The 7,061-nt window shown below is 43.2% G+C and overlaps 1 long non-coding RNA gene across 1 annotated transcript; it reads left to right on the forward strand.

The window, feature by feature from the left end:
• The first annotated feature begins 1,597 nt into the window (after positions 1 to 1,597).
• LOC113010381 (uncharacterized) lies at positions 1,598 to 2,462 on the forward strand. Its single transcript, XR_003270322.1, has 2 exons — positions 1,598 to 1,774; positions 1,871 to 2,462. It is a non-coding gene; the product is annotated as an uncharacterized LOC113010381 (long non-coding RNA).
• Positions 2,463 to 7,061: the final 4,599 nt, after the last annotated feature.

The raw sequence follows: 7,061 nt of genomic DNA on the forward strand, positions 1-7,061 counted from the left end.
TCCAACATTTCTCCTCTGGAAACATGGAAAAACTGGCTGTGATTTGGATCTTTGCAGCTCTCGTAGGTACGTATGTTTCTGACAGGAACACCTGAAATTCAAAGACATGTTTACAGCGTTACGGATCCAGTTTGGACTTTCTTTGAGCTCACTGTGTTTTTCCAATGATGGACATGTGACTGTGGAACAGAGCTGTAAATATAACATGTTGTTTCATCAGCAGGTAACAGCTTGGAAGATGATATTACTGCCAGCAGTGCTGAAGTGTTTTCATCAGAGGGCCGTACAGTTACTGTGTCCTGTAACTATTCAGTTCAAGCCCAGAATCTCCAGTGGTATCGACAGGATCCTGGATCAGCTCCTCAGTTCCTTCTCCTCATCACTGATACGAGTGAGCCGAGTGTGCTGAGAGCAACCCCCCCAAACCCTCGACTGACTGCTGCACTGGACAAGGAGAGAAATCGAGTCAATCTGGAGATCTCCTCTGCTGCAGTGTCAGACTCTGCTGTGTACTACTGTGCTCTGCAGCCCACAGTGACAGGAAACAGCAAAACTCTGTACAAAAACCTTTGGAGCAAACAGAATACTCCACAACATCCACTAGAGGGAGCCACACACTGTTAAACCTCTGATTCTTGTGTCATTGGACTGATGACAAAGACAACAGAGAAATGAAGCAGTAAAGATCAGAGACAGAGACAGAGCTGCTGTGGAAGCACAAAACTGTTTGATTGGCTGAGATGAAGTTACAAAAAATATTAGAGCTCCTCCCACCTGAAAGTGAAGATGCTGCTACTAGTGTGTAAAGCAGGAGGAAGTGAGAGAAGTTCAAATCCAGATCAGAGAGGAGGAGGAGAGATTCAGGGAGGAGCTGAGCTGTTACTGAACTAGAAGAGAGAGAAACCTCCACATTCAACAGAGTTCAACACAAACCATAAACTTTACCTTCATTCAACATGTTTTCTTTGGACTATTTTGCACTTTCTTTACTGATTCTCACCATTCTAACAGGTACGTTACAATCTGTGTGTTTAAAGAAACACATTTGAATTGTGATGATTTATAAAAGAATAAAACATGTTTCTGTTCCTTTAGGTGTCAGCTGTGAAGATCTCACTCCAACCAACAAAGAAGTGTTCAGTGTAGAAGGCAGCACTGCTACTCTGTCCTATAGATACTCCAAAGCTGCAGTTTATGATGATTATTTCTTCTGGTATCGACAATATCCTGGAAAACCACCAGAGTTCCTGATCTCTCATTTACCATCCGGAGAAGTGATGAAAGAAGAAATCTCTGGACTGTCTGTTAATGTGAGTGAAGATAAAACACTGATGACTCTTCAGATCTCCTCTGCTGCAGTGTCTGACTCTGCTGTGTACTACTGTGCTCTGCAGCCCACAGTGACAGGAAACAGCAAAACTCTGTACAAAAACCTTTGGAGCAAAGACAACAGAATACTCCACAACATCCACTAGAGGGAGCCACACACTGTTAAACCTCTGATTCTTGTGTCATTGGACTGATGACAAAGACAACAGAGAAATGAAGCAGTAAAGATCAGAGACAGAGACAGAGCTGCTGTGGAAGCAGAAAACTATTTGATTGGCTGAGCTATTAAACTGGCCCCGCCCACTGAAGTTGAGCTCATCCAATGACATTATTTGTTGGTCATTGTGCTGCAGTGGAAGAACATTGTTCATGTGCTGTCTGTCTGGCTTTAATAACTCCAAAGACATGTTGCTGCACCTCTTTTTGCTTCTATCTCACATTATAGGTGAGTTTAAGAACAGGGATTAAAGTTTAGTTGAAGCTGCTGCATTAAGCAGATATACAGACTGCATTTCACTACTTTTCTTCTTTCTTTTTCCAGGACTAACAGCTGGAGACTCAATCACTCCTCAACAACCTGAAGTCACTGAAACAGAAGGAGAATCTGTCAAACTCACATGTAGCTATGAGACGAGTGATGACATAGTTTACCTTCACTGGTACAGACATGATTCTGACCTTCAAGCTCCTCAGTTTATAATCTGGAAAGGAGCAAGATCTCGGAGTGATCGTCAATATATTCCTGATAAACGTTATAAAACCCAAACATCTTCTTCATCAACTAATCTGACCATAGCAGCCCTAACCCTGGCAGACACAGCTCTCTACTACTGTGCTCTACAAACACAGTGATACAAAGTGTAGAAGAGGCTGTACAAAAACCTGAACACAGATATCTGACTACTCTTCAAAGAGGAGGGAAGTGGTATTCAAAGCACAGCTTCATATCAGATGGATTCTGCTAATTCCTGTTTTATCAGAGTCACTGTGGTTACAGCTGCTAATGAAACACTGTGGGAGGATTCACATGAGCAGCAAATCCACATCAACCACAAACCAACTGCAGGAACGTTCAGACACAATAAAAACTGTCAAACATCAAAAGCTGCTCATTTACACTATTTTATATTTAGTGGATGAGGACATGCAGAAATGCAGCAGAAGCAAAATAAACAGAGTAACAGAGGTTTATCTCTTTAAGGTAAAATCTCTCACATGAAGCTAAAAGTCCAACCAGGAAGACCATCTCATGCTTGTTCCATTTATTCTCTTTGAACTCATCACACCAGATGATGATGCTCTCCTTCATCATTGTCCTGCTCTGGTACTTTGTGATGTTCCCCCTCTGGCAGGTCCAGACTCTCCTCTGTGCTTCTGCTCTGAACAACATTTCAGAGGGCCTGGCCTTCTTGAGGTCTCTGAGCAGGATCCTGGACGCTGCATCATCTGGTAACTCTATTGTGCTTCTGAGGACTTTATGTGTCCGAGTGACACAATGGTGGTTTCTGTTTTACTGGACTTGTGTGCTAACCACAGTATAGGTTATGCTTGACGCCTGTGTTTTTAAATCTGTTTATGACTGCCATCAGATTTCTTTTTCCTCTTTTTCCAGCTTTGAACTACAGCTTTTTAAACTAAACTCATCCACTCCGTTACTGATTGCAGTGGTATATCGTCCTCCCAAATTTAACAAGGACTTTATCAGTGAGTTTGGGGAATTTCTTTCAGGGCTTTCAGTAGATTTTGATCATTTTCTTATTGTTGGTGACCTGAATATTCATGTGTGCTGTCCATCTAAACCCCTGGTTAGAGACTTTGTTTCACTGTTGGATTCCTTCAACCTTACTCAGTGTGTGTCTGGCTCCACACATGAGAAGGGTCACACTTTGGACCTTGTCATGTCTCACGGCTTGGGTATCCACATCTCTGAAATTTGTGCGAGTGCGTGTATCTCCGATCATTTTCCTGTTCTATTTTCTGCCACTGCACATTGTTCTGATGCTGCAGTTAAACCTCCCTCACGCCGTCACCGGATCATCAATACCCATGTACCATCTCAGTTTTCTGCTGCTTTTAGCAACTCTGAGCTCTCCACGGTGGACTGGATTGATTCCTTGTGTGCAGAAGATTTAACTGCTCTTTTTAACTCAACATGTACTTCTATTTTGGACCTCATCGCTCCCTTAAAAACACTCCGTCCCAAAGCTCACGCTGAACCCTGGATTACAGACTCTGTTCGTGCTCTCAGGCGCACCTGTAGGTGTGCTGAGAGAAAATGGAAAAAGGACAAGCTGCACATTTCTTTTAATATCCTCAGAGACTCTCTTTTAACCTATCAGAAAGCCGTTAAAGAGGCCAAGTCCTCCTACATATCAAACCTGGTTAGCAGTAGTGTCCATAAACCTCAGACTCTGTTTCGTGTTTTAAATTCCATTGTAAATCCTTACACATCCACCAGCCTCACACCTTCTGCCACCCTCTGTAATGACTTTCTAAAGTTCTTTGTAAACAAGATTTCCTCCCTGCAGTCTGTCATTCCATCTCCACCTTCCAATCCCTGTGTTTTTTCTTTGTGCCATTCTGCCTTTAATCAGTTCGAACCAATCTCTCTCTCTCAGCTGCATGAAATAGTCTGCAAGGTTAAGACTACCAACTGTTCCACCGATGCTATCCCCTCTCGGCTTCTGAAGCAAGTTCTGGACTCAGTCGGACCTTTCCTTCTGGTCCTGATCAATGCCTGCCTCAGTTCTGGTTGCTTTCCAACACCCTTCAAGCACGCTGTTGTTCAACCTCTCCTTAAAAAGCCTAATCTAGATCCATCCCTACTCTCTAACTATAGGCCCATTTCCAACCTCCCTTTTCTGTCCAAAGTACTGGAACGAGCCGCCCTCACGCAGCTCCAGCTATTTCTTGACAACAACAATCTCTATGAGAAGTTCCAGTCTGGTTTTAGAGCTCGGCATAGCACAGAAACCGCCCTACTGAGAGTTTTTAATGATTTGCTTTTAACTGTTGACTCTGGTTGTGCTGCTGTCTTAGTAACCTTGGACCTGACAGCAGCCTTCGACACTGTAGATCACAACATACTGCTAGCCCGCCTTCAACATTGTGTCGGTTTAAAGGGCACTGTCTTAAAGTTTTTCCAGTCCTATTTGAATAATAGGAGTTTTTCTGTTCACCTTGGTGAACTGTCATCTCCCAGAGCTCCTTTAACCTGTGGCGTACCTCAGGGGTCCATACTAGGCCCCCTGTTGTTTATTCTGTACTTGCTCCCTCTGGGCGATGTGCTCCGTAAACATAATGTGTCCTTCCACATCTTTGCCGATGATATTCAGATCTACCTCCCTCTGAGGTTGAACTGCAATGTTTCTTTGCAGCCGCTACTCTCCTGCTTGTCTGACATTAAGACTTGGATGACTCTTAACTTCTTACACCTTAATGAAAGCAAAACTGAAGTCATTGTGTTTGGGCTTCCTAAAGATCCCAACTTCTCTCTTGACTTTTTGGGACCCCTAACCTCCGATTGCACTTCTTCCATTAAGAGTCTTGGAGTTATTTTTGACAATGCTTTTAAACTTGATAAACAAATCAGCTCTGTAGTTAAGGGATCTTTTTATCATTTACGGATTTTAGCCAAAGTCAAGTCTTACCTTTGCAGGAACGATCTAGAAAGAGTGGTCCATGCTTTTATTACTTCACGGCTAGACTACTGCAATTCCCTCTATGCTGGCCTAGATCGTTCCTGTCTACATCGCCTTCAACTGGTGCAGAACGCTGCCGCTCGCCTGTTGACCGGTTCAAAAAAAGGAGACCACATCACTCCGGTTCTCTACTCTCTCCACTGGCTCCCAGTTGCTTTTAGGATTGATTTTAAAATCTTACTGCTGGCTTTTAAGGTTTTAAATGGCACTGCACCTTCTTACCTGTCAGAACTCCTTAGTACTTATCGCCCCAGGAGATCTTTGAGGTCAGCCGATCTGATGCTTTTAGATGTTCCCAGGTATAAATTAAAGACAAAGGGAGAGAGGGCGTTTGCTGTGGCTGCACCCAGACTGTGGAACAGTTTACCTCCTCACGTCAGATTCTCCAAAAGCCTAGAAACTTTTAAAACTGCTCTTAAAACTCACCTCTTTTCATTGGCTTTTAGAAAGGTTTAATTTATTTGTTTATTTATTTTTTATTTGATCAGCGAGGTGTTTTACGAAATTGTGTTCTATTGTATTTTTATCTGTATTTACTGTACAGCACTTTGGTCAGCCTTGGTTGTTTTTAAATGTGCTCTATAAATAAACTTGACTTGACTTGACTTGACTCTGTAATTGCATCATCAGGTCTGCAGCAGTGTGTTCTGGACACTCTGGTGAAGAGAGGAGCTGAGCTGTCATCTGATCACCATCTGGGGGTGAGTTGAGTCAGGTGGTGGGGGAGAATGCTGGACAGGCCTGGCGTATCAAAGTGGTTCAGGTGATCTTCAACTCCCACCTCCAGCAGAGCTTTGGCAGCAGTCTGAGTGAGGCTGGGGACTCATTGCTGATGGGGCTGTGCAGAGCTTTGACTGCAAGCTGGTTGGTGCTTGTAGTGTTGCTAACCTCCTAACCAGATCTCATTAACTCCTCGTGTTTTGGGGAATGAAAGGTCCAGCTGAAACATCCACTCTTTGTCAGATTGTTGTCTTCATTCTGGTGGTAATTCAGCTTTAATTTATGACTTATGAGTTTGTGCTTGTAGCTTCTGTTACCTCACCATGTTCTCTTGTGTCTGCTCATAGCTCTGTGGACTTGAGTTACCTGAAACCTGAAGGATTGTCTCATTGCCTGCTGTTTGGAAAGGACTGACTTGTAACAGAGCTGGAAAACTCACCTGCCCATCCACTCTCCACCCACTCAGCCTTCTGAAGCCTTCACTTACCTCCCTGACACAGAAACTCTAAAAGTGAAACACAAGAAAGGACTCTAATAAATACTATATAAGCAATTCTGACTGCACTGATACTCAGCAGTCGTTCTCTCGGGCAGTTCTGTGGTGTCTCCCTGCTCTGTCCCTCTGCAGGAAACCTACTTACCTGCCCCCCTGTCTTTGAACCTTCTCAAAATAAAAGCATGTAAAGCTTTAGCCTCATGTGGGCTGCGTTAGAGTCGATGCATTCCTGTAATCATGACACTGAGAGGTTGCTCCAGGGATTTAAATCATGTATTAATCGTAGTGGAGAGAAATTAATATGAATATTTCCTGTGTGAAGATGATGGTGTGATATCAGGGCTGCCACATGAAGGGGCAACGTGAACAAGTTTATGAATACCTCAGAAAAAAAGCTTCAATAAGTATAAATGATCTTCTGATATTAACGATATCCTGGAACACCAACATGCACGCTCAGTCATCCAGGTAAGCAAATCCCAAAAAGTTGATTCTGTTCATCTGGATGTTTTCAGTGGGAGAAACGTTTCATCATCATCAGGTGACGTCTTCAGTCTTAGCTGACTGCAGGTTTCCAACCTTAGAAACAGGACATTTGCACAATGACTGAAACCAGCAGCACTGAATGAACACTGGGCTGTGAGGTCAGTTTATGACCATTAATATGCAAATCGTCACAACCATTGATCAACAACCACTGATCAATGGTCACGAGTACCACTCTCTGTTTATCATACTAAGCTGATGTGGAATCAGAAAAGTATTTGATTGGCTGAGATGAAGTTACAAAAAATATTAGAGCTCCTCCCACCTGA

This window comes from Astatotilapia calliptera, chromosome 18 (assembly GCF_900246225.1).
Source record: "Astatotilapia calliptera chromosome 18, fAstCal1.2, whole genome shotgun sequence".
NCBI lineage: Eukaryota > Metazoa > Chordata > Actinopteri > Cichliformes > Cichlidae > Astatotilapia > Astatotilapia calliptera.